This window comes from Brassica rapa, chromosome A05 (assembly GCF_000309985.2).
Source record: "Brassica rapa cultivar Chiifu-401-42 chromosome A05, CAAS_Brap_v3.01, whole genome shotgun sequence".
Classification (NCBI taxonomy): Eukaryota; Viridiplantae; Streptophyta; class Magnoliopsida; order Brassicales; family Brassicaceae; genus Brassica; species Brassica rapa.
In genome coordinates, this window is record NC_024799.2 from 565,235 (window position 1) to 580,797 (window position 15,563).

General features: G+C 27.4%; 3 long non-coding RNA genes across 3 annotated transcripts; all 3 read right to left on the reverse strand.

Annotated features, from left to right (window-relative positions):
• Positions 1-286: 286 nt before the first annotated feature.
• On the reverse strand, positions 287-1,225 carry LOC117134036. The gene is made up of 2 exons (XR_004458147.1): positions 997-1,225; positions 287-644 (listed from the first exon to the last, which is right to left on the reverse strand). It is a non-coding gene; the product is annotated as an uncharacterized LOC117134036 (long non-coding RNA).
• Positions 1,226-2,292: 1,067 nt separating this feature from the next.
• LOC117134038 lies at positions 2,293-3,390 on the reverse strand. Its single transcript, XR_004458149.1, has 2 exons — positions 3,153-3,390; positions 2,293-2,801 (listed from the first exon to the last, which is right to left on the reverse strand). It is a non-coding gene; the product is annotated as an uncharacterized LOC117134038 (long non-coding RNA).
• A 4,207-nt stretch (positions 3,391-7,597) lies between these two features.
• LOC117134037 lies at positions 7,598-13,877 on the reverse strand. Its single transcript, XR_004458148.1, has 2 exons — positions 13,687-13,877; positions 7,598-8,067 (listed from the first exon to the last, which is right to left on the reverse strand). It is a non-coding gene; the product is annotated as an uncharacterized LOC117134037 (long non-coding RNA).
• Between the last annotated feature and the right edge of the window lie 1,686 nt (positions 13,878-15,563).

A 15,563-nucleotide genomic window follows, 5' to 3' on the forward strand; every position in this document is an offset into this window, starting at 1 on the left:
ACAATGGTTCCAAACCTATTTGAACTTCATCATATGTTAGTGAATGATGCAACTATACATTAAAATAGAATTTTTATTTTTTGAATTTTTGTCAAAATCTATAGGTTAACCCCCTACGAAAATATTTAATTTTCCGTAAATACTCTATATACTGAAGCCTATGTGCTTTAGTGTTGTTTTAAAATTTATAAACACATTCTACATTTTTATTAATGTATATTAAACTCTATTTCACGGTACATGGACATCGTTTAAATTTTTTAATTATTAATTTAGTAAAACTTCATAATACTCCATAAATTGGTTGACTAAACCCTATAAAATCGCTATTCTCTAGAAAAACGGAGACAACAATGGTTCCAAACCTATTTGACCTTCATCATATGTTAGTGAATGATGCAACTATGCATTAAAATAGAATTTTTATTTTTTTGAATTTTTGTCAAAATCTATGAGTTAACCCCTACGAAAATATTTATCTTTCCGTAAATGCTCGATATGCTGAAGCATATGAGCTTTAGTGTTGTTCTAAAATTTCTAAACACATTCCACATTTGTATTAATGTATATCAAACTCTCTTTCATGGTACATGGACATCGTTTAAATTTTTTTGTCAATTAATTTAGTAAAACTTCATAATACTCTATAAATTGGTTGACTAACCACTATAAAATCGCTATTCTCTAAAAAAACGGAGACAAAATAGGTACCAAACCTATTTGACCTGCATCATACGTTAGTAAAGGATGCAACTATGCATTAAAATAGAATTTTCATTTTTTTTTGAATTTTTGTCAAAATCTATGGGTTAACCCCTACGAAAATATTTAATTTTCCGTAAATGCTCTATATACTGAAGCCTATGAGCTTTAGTGTTGTTTAAAAATTTCTAAACACATTCTACATCTGTATTAATGTATATTAAAACCCTCTTTCATGGTACATGGGCATCGTGTAAATTGTTTGTCAATTAATTTAGTAAAACTTCATAATACTCCCTAAATTGGTGGACTAACTACTATAAAATCGCTATTCTCTAGAAAAACGGAGACAACAAAGGTTCCAAACCTATTTGACATTCATCATATGTTAGTGAATGATGCAACTATGCATTAAAATATAATTTTCATTTTTTTTGAATTTTATTCAAAATCTATTGGTTAACCCCTACGAAAATATTTAATTTTCCGTAAATGCTCTATATACTGAAGCCTATGAGCTTTAGGGTTGTTTAAAAATTTCTAAACACATTCTACATCTGTATTAATATATATTAAACTCTCTTTTATGGTACATGGGCATCGTTTAAATTTTTTGTCAATTAATTTAGTAAAACTTCATAATACTCCCTAAATTGGTTGACTAACCACTATAAAATCGCTATTTTCTAGAAAAACGAAGACAACAAAAGTTTCATACCTCTTTGACCTTCATCATATGTTAGTGAATGGTGCAACTAAACATTAAAATAGAATTTTCGTTTTTTTAATTTTTCTCAAAATCTATGGGTTAACCCGTACGAAAATATTTAATTTTTAGGTAAATTCTCTATATACTGAAACCCATGAGCTTTAGTGATGTTTAAAATTTCTAAACACATTCCACATTTGTATTAATCTATATTAAACTCTCTTTCATGGTACATGGACATCGTTTAAATTTTTGTCAATTAATTTAGTAAAACTTCATAATACTATCTAAATTGGTTGACTAACTACTATAAAATCGCTATTCTCTAGAAAAAACGGAGACAACAAAGTTTCCAAACCTATTTGACATTCATCACATGTTAGTGAAGGATGTAACTATGCATTTAAATAGAATTTTCATGTTTTGAATTTTTGTCAAAATCTATGGGTTTGTAAATACTCAAAATATTTAAATACTCCTACGAAAATATTTAATTTTCCTCCTAACCCCTACGAAAATATTTAATTTTCGTAAATACTCTATATATTGAAGCCCATGTGCTTTAGTGTTGTTTTAAAATTTATAAACACATTCTACATTTGTATTAATGTATATTAAACTCTATTTCACGGTACATGGGCATCGTTTAAATTTTTTGAATTATTAATTTAGTAAAACTTCATAATACTCCATAAATTGGTTGACTAACCCTTATAAAATCGCTATTCTCTTGAAAAACAGAGACAACAAAGGTTCCAAACCTATTTGACCTTCATCATATGTTAGTCAATGAAGCAATTATGCATTAAAATAGAATTTTCATTTTTTTGAATTTTTGTCAAAATATATGGGTTAACCCCTACGAAAATATTTAATTTTTCGTAAATGCTCTATATTCTAAAGCCTATGAGCATTAGTGTTGTTTTAAAATTTCTAAACACATTCTACATTTGTATTAATGTATAATAAACTCTATTTTATGGTACATGGACATCGTTTAATTTTTTTTGTCAATAAATTTAGTAAATCTTCAGAATACTCCCTAAATTGGTTGACTAACCACTATAAATCGTTATTCTCCAGAAAAACAGAGACAACAAAGGTTCCAAACCTATTTGACCTTCATCATATGTTAGTGAAGGATTTAACTATGTATTAAAACAGAATTTTCATTTTTTTGAATTTTTTTCAAAATCTATGGGTTAACACCCTACGAAAATATTTAATTTTCCGTAAATGCTCAATATACTGAAGCATATGAGCTTTAGTGTTGTTTTAAAATTTTAAACACATTCCACATTTGTATTAATGTATATTAAACTCTCTTTCATGGTACATGGACATCATTGAAATTTTTTTGTCAATTAATTTAGTAAAACTTCATAATACTCTATAAATTAGTTGACTAACCACTATAAAATCGCTATTCTCTAGAAAAACGGAAACAAAATAGGTACCAAACCTATTTGACCTGCATCATACGTTAGTGAAGGATGCAACTATGCATTAAAATAGAATTTTCATTTTTTTGAATTTTTTGTCAAAATCTATGGGTAAACCCCCTACAAAAATATTTATTTTTCCGTAAATGCTCTATATACTGAAGCCTATGAGCTTTAGTGTTGTTTAAAAATTTCTAAACACATTCTACATCTGTATTAATGTATATTAAACTCTCTTTCATGGTACATGGGCATCGTGTAAATTTTGTGTCAATTAATTTAGTAAAACTTCATAATACTCCCTAAATTGGTTGACTAACTACTATAAAATCGCTATTCTCTAGAAAAACGGAGACAACAAAGGTTCCAAACCTATTTGACATTCATCATATGTTAGTGAATGATGCAACTATGCATTAAAATAGAATTTTCATTTTTTTGAATTTTTTTGAATTTTTCTCAAAATCTATTGGTTAACCCCTACGAAAATATTTAATTTTCCGTAAATGCTCTATATACTGAAGCCTATGAGCTTTAGGGTTGTTTTAAAAATTTCTAAACACATTCTACATCTGTATTAATGTATATTAAACTCTCTTTCATGGTACATGGGGATCGTTTAAATTTTTTGTCAATTAATTTGGTAAAACTTCATAATATTCCCTAAATTGGTTGACTAACCACTATAAAATCGCTACTTTCTAGAAAAACGAAGACAACAAAGGTTTCGTACCTCTTTGACCTTCATCATATGTTAGTGAATGATGCAACTATACATTAAAATAGAATTTTCATTTTTTTGAATTTTTTTCAAAATCTATGGGTTAACCCGTACGAAAATATTAAATTTTTAGGTAAATTCTCTATATACTGAAACCCATGAGCTTTAGTGATGTTTTATAATTTCTAAACATATTTCACATTTGTATTAATCTATATTAAACTCTCTTTCATGGTACATGGACATCGTTTAAATTTTTGTCAATTAATTTAGTAAAACTTCATAATACTCTCTAAATTTGTCGACTAACTACTATAAATTCGATATTCTCTAGAGAAAACAGAGACAACAAAGGTTCCAAACCTATTTGACCTTCATCACATGTTAGTGAAGGATGCGACTATGCATTAAAATAGAATTTTAATTTTTTTGAATTTTTGTCAAAATCTATGGGTTAACTCCTACGAAAATATTTAATTTTTTGTAAATACTCTATAAACTGTAGCCTATGAGCTTTAGTGTTGTTTTAAATTTTTAAAACATATTCTACATTTGTATTAATGTATATTAAACTCTCTTTCACAGTATATGGACTTCGTTTAAATTTTTTGTCAGTAAATTTAGTAAAACTTGATAATACTCCCTAAATTGGTTAACTAACCATTATAAAATCGCTATTTTTAAGAAAAACGGAGACAACAAAGGTTTCATACCTCTTTGACCTTTATCATATGTTAGTGAGTGATGCAACTATACATTAAAATAGAATTTTCTTTTTTTTGAATTTTTTTCAAAATCTATGGGTTTACCCCTACGAAAATAATTAATTTTTAGGTAAATTCTCTATATACAAAAACCCATGAGCTTTAGTGATGTTTTAAAATTTCTAAACACATTCCACATTTGTATTAATCTATATTAAACTCTCTTTCATGGTACATGGACATCGTTTAAATTTTTGTCAATTAATTTAGTAAAACTTCATAATACTCTCGAAATTGGTTGACTAACTACTATAAAATCGCTATTCTCTAGAGAAAACAGAGACAACAAAGGTTCCAAACCTATTTGACCTTCATCACATGTTAGTGAAGGATGCGACTATGCATTAAAATAGAATTTTTATTTTTTTGAATTTTTGTCAAAATCTATGGGTTAACCCCAACGAAAATATTTAATTTTTCGTAAATACTCTATAAACTGAAGCCTATGAGCTTTAGTGTTGTTTTAAATTTTCAAAACACATTCTACATTTGTATTAATGTATATTTAACTCTCTTTCACAGTATATGGGCATCGTTTAAATTTTTTGTAAATTAATTTAGTAAAACTTGATAATACTCCCTAAATTGGTTGACTAACCACTATAAAATCGCTATTTTCTAAAAAAACAGAGACAACAAAAGTTCAATACCTCTTTGACCTTCATCATATGTTAGTGAATGATGCAACTATACATTAAAATAGAATTTTCATTTTTTTGATTTTTTCTCAAAATTTATGGGTTAACCACTACGAAAATATTTAATTTTCTGTAAATACTCTATATACTGAAGCATATGAGCTTTAGTGTTGTTTTAAATTTTCAAAACACATTATACATTTGTATTAATGTATATTAAACTCTCTTTCACAGCATATGGGCATCGTTTAAATTTTTTGTCAATTACTTTAGTAAAACTTGATAATACTCCCTAAATTGGTTGACTAACCACTATAAAATCGCTATTTTCTAGAAAAACAGAGACAACAAAAGTTCCATACCTCTTTGACCTTCATCATATGTTAGTGAATGATGCAACTATACATTAAAATATAATTTTCATTTTTTTGAATTTTTCTCAAAATCTATGGGTTAACCCCTCCGAAAATATTTATTTTTTAGGTAAATTCTCTATATACTGAAACCCATGAACTGTAGTGATGTTTTAAAATTTCTAAACACATTCCACATTTGTATTAATCCATATTAAACTCTCTTTCATGGTATATGGACATCGTTTAAAATTATGTCAATTAATTTAGTAAAACTTCATAATACTCTCTAAATTGGTTGACTAACTACTATAAAATCGCTATTCTCTAGAAAAAACGGAGACAACAAAGGTTTCAAACCTATTTGACCTTCATCACATGTTACTGAAGGATGCAACTATGCATTAAAATAGAATTTTTATTTTTTTGAATTTTTGTCAAAATCTATGGGTTTACCCCTACGAAAACATTTAATTTTTCGTAAATGCTCTATATACTGAAGCCTATGAGCTTTAGTGTTGTTTTAAAATTTCTAAGCACATTCTACTTTTGTATTAATTTATATTAAACTATCTTTCATGGTACATGGGAATCGTTTAAATGTTTTGTTAATTAATTTAGTAAAACTTCATAATACTCCCTAAATTGGTTAACTAACCACTATTAAATTGCTATTTTCTAGAAAAACGGAGACAACAAAGGTTTCATACCTCTATGACATTCATCATATATTAGTGAAAGATGCAACTATACATTAAAATAGAATTTTCATTTTTTTGAATTTTTCTCAAAATCTATAGGTTAACCCCTACGAAAATATTTAATTTTTTAGGTAAATTCTCTATATACATAAACTCATGAGCTTTAGTGACGTTTTAAAATTTCTAAACACATTCCACATTTGTATTAATCTATATTAAACTCTCTTTCATGGTACATGGACATCGTTTAAATTTTTGTCAATTAATTTAGTAAAACTTCATAATACTCTCGAAATTGGTAGACTAACTACTATAAAATCGCTATTCTCTAGAAAAAACAGAGACACCAAATGTTCCAAACCTATTTGACCTTCATCACATGTTAGTGAAGGATGCAACTATGAATTAAAATATAATTTTTATTTTTTTGAATTTTTGTCAAAATCTATGGGTTAACCCCTACGAAAATATTTAATTATCCGTAAATACTCTATAAACTGAAGCCTATGAGCTTTAGTGTTGTTTTAAATTTTCAAAACACATTCTACATTTGTATTAATGTATATTTAACTCTCATTCACAGTATATGGGCATCGTTTACATTTTTTGTAAATTAATTTAGTAAAACTTGATAATACTCCCTAAATTGGTTGACTAACCACTATAAAATCGCTATTTTCTAGAAAAAACGGAGACAACAAAGGTTTTATACCCCTTTGACCTTCATCATATGTTTGTGAATGATGCAACTATACATTAAAATAGAATTTTCATTTTTTTGAATTTTTCTCAAAATCTATGGGTTAACCCCTACGAAAATATTTAATTTTCCGTAAATGCTCTATATACTGAATCCTATGAGCTTTAGTGTTGTTTTAAATTTTCAAAACACATTCTATATTTGTATCAATGTATATTAAACTCTCTTTCACAGTATATGGGCATCGTTTAAATTATTTGTCAACTAATTTAGTAAAACTTGATAATACTCCCTAATTGGTTGACTAACCACTATAAAATCGCTATTTTCGAGAAGAACGGAGACAACAAAGGTTCCATACCTCTTTGACCTTCATCATATGTTAGTGAATGATGCAACTATACATTAAAATAGAATTTTCATTTTTTTGATTTTTGTCAAAATCTATGGGTTAACCCCTACGAAAATATTTAATTTTCCGAAAATACTCTATATACTGAAGCCTATGAGCTTTAGTGTTGTTTTAAAATTTATAAACACATTCTAAATTTTTATTAATATATATTAAACTCTATTTCACGGTACATGGGCATCGTTAAATTTTTTAATTATTAATTTAGTAAAACTTCATAATACTCCATAAATTGGCTGACTAACCCCTATAAAATCGCTATTCTCTAGAAAAACGGAGACAACAATGGTTCCAAACCTATTTGACCTTCATCATATGTTAGTGAATGATGCAACTATGCATTAAAATAGAATTTTCATTTTTTTGAATTTTTGTCAAAATCTATGGGTTTAACCGTACGAAAATATTTAATTTTTCGTAAATGCTCTATATACTGAAGCGTATGAGCTTTAGTGTTGTTTTAAAATTTCTAAACACATTCTACATTTGTATTAATGTATAATAAACTCTCTTCTATGGTACATGGATATCGTTTAAATTTTTTGTCAATTAATTTAGTAAAACATCATAATACTCCCTAAATTGGTTGACTAACCACTATAAATCACTATTCTCTAGAAAAACAGAGACAACAAAGGTTCCAAACCTATTTGACCTTCATCATATGTTAGTGAATGATTTAACTATGTATTAAAATAGAATTTTCATTTTTTTGAATTTTTCTCAAAATCTATGGGTTAACCCCTACGAAAATATTTAATTTTCCGTAAATGCTCAATATACTGAAGCATATGAGCTTTAGTGATGTTTTAAAATTTCTAAACACATTCCACATTTGTATTAATGTATATTAAACTCTCTTTCATGGTACATGGACATCGTTTAAATTTTTTTGTCAATTAATTTAGTAAAACTTCATAATACTCTATAAATTGATTGACTAACCACTATAAAATCGCTATTCTCTAGAAAAACGGAGACAAAATAGTACCAAACCTATTTGACCTGCATCATACGTTAGGGAAGGATGCAACTATGCAATAAAATAGAATTTTAATTTTTTTGATTTTTTTGTCAAAATCTATGGGTTAACCCCTACGAAAATATTTAATTTTCCGTAAATGCTCTATATACTGAAGCCTATGAGCTTTAGTGTTGTTTAAAAATTTCTAAACACATTCTACATCTGTATTAATGTATATTAAACTCTCTTTCATGGTACATGGGCATCGTGTAAATTTGTTGTCAATTAATTTAGTAAAACTTCATAATTCTCCCTAAATTGGTTGACTAACTACTATAAAATCGCTACTTTCTAGAAAAACGGAGACAACAAAGGTTTCAAACCTATTTGACATTCATCATATGTTAGTGAATGATGCAACTATGCATTAAAATAGAATTTTCATTTTTTTTGAATTTTTGTCAAAATCTATTGGTTAACCCCTACGAAAATATTTAATTTTCCGTAAATGCTCTATATACTGAAGCCTATGAGCTTTAGGGTTGTTTAAAAATTTCTAAACACATTCTACATCTGTATTAATGTATATTAAACTCTCTTTCATGTTACATGGGCATCGTTTAAATTTTTTGTCAATTAATTTAGTAAAACTTCATAATACTCTAAATTGGTTGACTAACCACTATAAAATAGCTACTTTCTAGAAAAACGAAGACAACAAAGGTTTCATACCTCTTTGACCTTCATCATATGTTAGTGAATGATGCAACTATACATTAAAATAGAATTTTCATTTTTTTGAATTTTTCTCAAAATCTATGGGTTAACCCGTACGAAAATAGTTAATTATTAGGTAAATTCTCAATATACTGAAACCCATGAGCTTTAGTGATGTTTTAAAATTTCTAAACATATTCCACATTTGTATTAATCTATATTAAACTCTCTTTCATGGTACATGGACATTGTTTAAATTTTTGTCAATTAATTTAGTAAAACTTTATAATATTCTCGAAATTGGTTGACTAACTACTATAAAATCGCTATTCTCTAGAGAAAACAGAGACAACAAAGGTTCCAAACCTATTTGACCTTTATCACATGTTAGTGAAGGATGCAACTATGCATTAAAATAGGATTTTTATTTTTTTGAATTTTTGTCAAAATCTATGGGTTAACCCCTACGAAAATATTTAATTTTTCGTAAATACTCTATAAACTGAAGCCTATGAGCTTTAGTGTTGTTTTAAATTTTCAAAACACATTCTACATTTGTATTAATGTATATTAAACTCTCTTTCACAGTATATGGACATCGTTTAAATTTTTTTGTCAGTTAATTTAGTAAAACTTGATAATACTCCCTAAATTGGTTAACTAACCACTATAAAATCGCTATTTTTAAGAAAAACGGAGACAACAAAGGTTTCATACCTCTTTGACCTTCATCATATGTTAGTGAGTGATGCAACTATACATTAAAATAGAATTTTCATATTTTTGAATTTTTCTCAAAATCTATGGGTTAACTCTTACGAAAATATTTAATTTTCTTTAAATACTCTATATACTGAAGCATATGAGCTTTAGTGTTGTTTTAAATTTTCAAAATACATTATACATTTGTATTAATGTATATTAAACTCTCTTTCACAGTATATGGGCATTGTTTAAATCTTTTGTCAATTACTTTAGTAAAACTTGATAATATTCCCTAAATTGGTTTACTAACCACTATAAAATCGCTATTTTCTAGAAAAACAGAGACAACAAAGGTTCCATACCTCTTTGACCTTCATCATATGTTAGTGAATGATGCAACTATACATTAAAATAGAATTTTCATTTTTTTTGAATTTTTCTCAAAATCGATGGGTTAACCCCTACGAAAATATTTAATTTTTAGGTAAATTCTCTATATACTAAAACCCATGAGCTGTAGTGATGTTTTAAAATTTCTAAACACATTCCACATTTGTATTAATCCATATTAAACTCTCTTTCATGGTATATGGACATCGTTTAAATTTATTTCAATTAATTTATTAAAACTTCATAATACTCTCTAAATTGGTTGACTAACTACTATAAAATCGCTATTCTCTAGAAAAAACGGAGACAACAAAGGTTCCAAACCTATTTGACCTTCATCACATGTTAGTGAAAGATGCAACTATGCATTAAAATAAAATTTTTATTTTTTTGAAGTTTTGTCAAAATCTATGGGTTTACCCCTTCGAAAATATTTAATTTTTCGTAAATGCTCTATATACAGAAGCCTATGAGCTTTAGTGTTGTTTTAAAATTTCTAAGCACATTCTACATTTGTATTAATTTATATTAAACTATCTTTCATGGTACATGGGCATCGTTTAAATTTTTTGTTAATTAATTTAGTAAAACTTCATAATACTCCCTATATTGGTTGACTAACTACTATAAAATCGCTATTCTCTAGAAAAACGGAGACAACAAAGGTTCCATACCTCTTTGACTTTCATCACGTGTTAGTGAAAGATGCAACTGTGCATTAAAATAGAATTTTCATTTTTTTGAATTTTTGTCAAAATCAATGGGTTAACCACTACAAAAATATTTAATATTTCGCAAATACTCTATATACTAAAGCCTATGAGCTTTAGTTTTGCTTTAAATTTTCAAAACACATTCTACATTTGTATTAATGTATATTAAACTCTTTTTCACAGTATATGGACATCGTTTAAATTTTTTGTCAGTTAATTTAGTAAAATTTGATAATACTCCCTAAATTGGTTAACTAACCACTATAAAATTGCTATTTTCTAGAAAAACGGAGACAACAAAGGTTTCATACCTCTTTGACTTTCATCATATGTTAGTGAATGATGCAACTATACTTTAAAATAGAATTTTCATTTTTTTGAATTTTTCTCAAAATCTATGGGTTAACTCCTACCAAAATATTTAATTTTTAGGTAAATTCTCTATATACAGAAACCCATGAGCTTTAGTGATGTTTTAAAATTTCTAAACACATTCCACATTTGTATTAATCTATATTAAACTCTCTTCCATGGTATATGGACATCGTTTAAATTTTTGTCAATTAATTTAGTAAAACTTCATAATACTCTTGAAATTGGTTGACTAACTACTATAAAATCGCTATTCTCTAGAAAAAACAGAGACAACAAAGGTTCCAAACCTATTTGACCTTCATCACATGTTAGTCAAGGATGCAACTATGAATTAAAATAGAATTTTTATTTTTTTGAATTTTTGTCAAAATCTAAGGGTTAACCCCAACGAAAATATTTAATTATCCGTAAATACTCTATAAACTGAAGCCTATGAGCTTTAGTGTTGTTTTAAATTTTCAAAACACATTCTACATTTGTATTAATGTATATTTAACTCTCTTTCACAGTATATGGGCATCGTTTAAATTTTTTGTAAATTAATTTAGTAAAACTTGATAATACTCCCTAAATTGGTTGACTAACCACTATAAAATCGCTATTTTCTAGAAAAACGGAGACAACAAAGGTTTCATACCTCTTTGACCTTCATCATATGTTAGTGAATGATGCAAATATACATTAAAATAGAATTTTCATTTTTTGAATTTTTCTCAAAATCTATGGGTTAACCCCTACGAAAATATTTAATTTTCCGTAAATACTCTATATACTGAATCCTATGAGCTTTAGTGTTGTTTTAAATTTTCAAAACACATTCTATATTTGTATCAATGTATATTAAACTCTCTTTCACAGTATATGGGCATCGTTTAAATTTTTTTGTCAACTAATTTAGTAAAACTTGATAATACTCCCTAAATTGGTTGACTAACCACTATAAAATCGCTATTTTCGAGAAAAACGGAGACAACAAAGGTTTCATACCTCTTTGACCTTCAGCATATGTTAGTGAATGATGCAATTATACATTAAAATAGAATTTTCATATTTTTAAATTTTTCTCAAAATCTATGGGTTAATAACCCCCTACGAAAATATTTAATTTTTAGGTCAATTCTCTATATACTGAAACCCATGAGCTTTAGTGATGTTTTAAAATTTCTAAACACATTCCACATTTGTATTAATCTATATTAAACTCTCTTTTTTGTGGTACATGGACATCGTTTAAATTTTTGTCAATTAATTTAGTAAAATTTTATAATACTCTCTAAATTGGTTGACTAACTACTATAAAATCGCTATTCTCTAGAAAAAACAGAGACAACAAAGGTTCCAAACCTATTTGACCTTCATCACATGTTAGTGAAGGATGCAACTATGCATTAAAATAGAGTTTTTATTTTTTTGAATTTTTGTCAAAATCTAAGGGTTAACCCCTACGAAAATATTTAATTTTCCGTAAATACTCTATATACTGAAGCCTATGAGCTTTAGTGTTGTTTTAAATTTTCAAAATACATTCTACATTTGTATTAATGTATATTAAACTCTCTTTCACAGTATATGGGCATCGTTTAAATTTATTGTCAATTAATTTAGTAAAACTTGATAATACTCCCTAAATTGGTTGACTAACCACTATAAAATCGCTATTTTCGAGAAAAACGGAGACAACAAAGGTTCCAAACCTCTTTGACCTTCATCATATGTTAGTGAATGATGCAACTATACATTAAAATAGAATTTTCATTTTTTTTTAATTTTTCTCAAAATCTATGGGTTAACGCCTTCGAAAATATTTAATTTTTAGGTAAATTCTCTATATACTGAAACCCATGAGCTTTAGTGATGTTTTAAAATTTCTAAACACATTTCACATTTGTATTAATCTATATTAAACTCTCTTTCATGGTACATGGACATCGTTTAAATTTTTGTCAATTAATTTAGTAAAACATCATAATACTCTCTAAATTGGTTGACTAACTACTATAAAATCGCTATTCTCTAGAAAAAAGGGAGACAACAAAGGTTCCAAACCTATTTGACCTTCATCACATGTTAGTGAATGATGTAACTATGCATTAAAATAGAATTTTCATTTTTTTTTTTTTTTTTGTCAAAATCTATGGGTTAACCCCTATGAAAATATTTAATTTTCCGTAAATACTCTATATACTGAAGCCTATGAGCTTTAGTGTTGTTTTAAAATTTCTAAACACATTCTACATTTTTATTAATGTATATTAAACTCTATTTCACGGTACATGGGCATCGTTTAAATTTTTTGAATTTTTAATTTAGTAAAAACTTCATAATACTCTATAAATTGGTTGACTACCCCCTATAAAATCGCTATTCTCTAGAAAAACAGAGACAACAAAGGTTCCAAACCTATTTGACCTTCATCATATGTTAGTGAAGGATGCAACTATGCATTAAAATAGAATTTTCATTTTTTTGAATTTTTGTCAAAATCTATGGGTTAACCCCTACGAAAATATTTAATTTATCGTAAATGCTCTATATACTGAAGCCTATGAGCTTTAGTGTTGTTTTAAAATTTCTAAACACATTCTACATTTGTATTATTAATGTATAATAAACTCTCTTTTATGGTACATGGACATCGTTTAAATGTTTTGTCAATTAATTTAGTAAAACTTTATAATACTCCCTAAATTGGTTGACTAACCACTATAAAATCGCTATTCTCTAGAAAAACAGAGACAACAAAGGTTCCAAACTTATTTGACCTTCATCATATGTTAGTGAAGGATGCAACTATGCATTAAAAAAGAATTTTCATTTTTTAAAATTTTTATCAAAATCTATGGGTTAACCCCTACGAAAATATTAATTTTCCGTAAATGCTCTATATACTGAAGCATATGAGCTTTAGTGTTGTTTTAAAATTTCTAAACATATTTCACATTTGTATTAATGCATATTAAACTCTCTTTCAAGGTACATGGGCATCGTTTAAATTTTTTTGTCAATTAATTTAGTAAAACTTCGTAATACTCTATAAATTGGTTGACTAACCACTATAAAATCGTTATTCTCTAGAAAAACGGAGACAACAAAGGTTTCAAACCTATTTGACCTGCATCATACGTTAGTGAAGGATTCAACTATGCATTAAAATATAATTTTCATTTTTTTTGAATTTTTGTCAAAATCTATGGGTTAACCCCACAAAAATATTTAATTATCCGTAAATACTCTATAAACTGAAGCCTATGAGCTTTAGTAGGGGTGGGCAAAAAAACCAAACCGAACCGAACCGAACCAACCAAACCGAAGTTAAACCGAACCAAACCAAACCGTGCTCTTTATGTAACCCAATTGGTTCATGTTTTACTCAACCCGAACGGTTTGGTTTGGTTTGGGTTTAAACCAAACCAAACCGAACCAAACCGATAATCCAATATATATATAGTAAATCATGTAGCATAAGTTTTTATATTCTCACTCTATCGTTTATGAGTTGATTATTTTTTAATAAAAGTATAAAACTGATGCCTTCATATTTTATAACCAACCCGAACTACACCGAACCAAACTAGACCATAATAATGTAAACCGAACTAAATCTAAACCAAACCGAATTGAACCGAACCGAATTAAACCCAAACCAAACCCAAACCAAAGCTACTTTGGTTTTAATTGGTTTGAGTTTTATAAAACCCAAATTACCCAAACCAAACCGAACCCGAAACTAAACCGAAATGCCCACCCCTAAGCTTTAGTGTTGTTTTAAATTTTCAAAACACATTCTACATTTGTATTAATGTATATTTAACTCTCTTTCACAGTATATGGGCATCGTTTAAATTTTTTGTAAATTAATTTAGTAAAACTTCATAATACTCCCTAAATTGGTTGACTAACCACTATAAAATCCCTATTCTCTAGAAAAACAGAGACAACAAAGGTTCCAAACCTATTTGACCTTCATCATATGTTAGTGAAGGATACAACTATGCATTAAAATAGAACTTTTATTTTTTTGAAATTTTCAAAAAATCTATGGTTTAACCCCAACGAAAATATTTAATTTTGCGTAAATGCTCTATACACTGAAGCATATGAGCTTTAGTGTTGTTTTAAAATTTCTAAGCACATTCCACATTTTATTAATGTATATTAAACTCTCTTTCATGGTACATGGAAAACGTTTAATTTTTTTTGTCAATTAATTTAGTAAAACTTCATAATACTCTATAAATTGGTTGACTAACCACTATAAAATTGCTATTCTCTAGAAAAAACGGAGACAACAAAGGTTCCAAACCTATTTGACATGCATCATACGTTAGTGAAGGATGCAACTATGCATTAAAATAGAATTTTCATTTTTTTGAATTTTAGTCAAAATCTATGGGTTAACCCGCCAACGAAAATATTTAATTTTTCATAAATGCTCTATATACTGAAGCCTATGAGCTTTAGTGTTGTTTTAAAATTTCTAAACACATTCTACATTTGTAATATTGTATATTAAACTCTGTTTTATGGTACATGGACATTGTTTAAATGTTTTGTCAA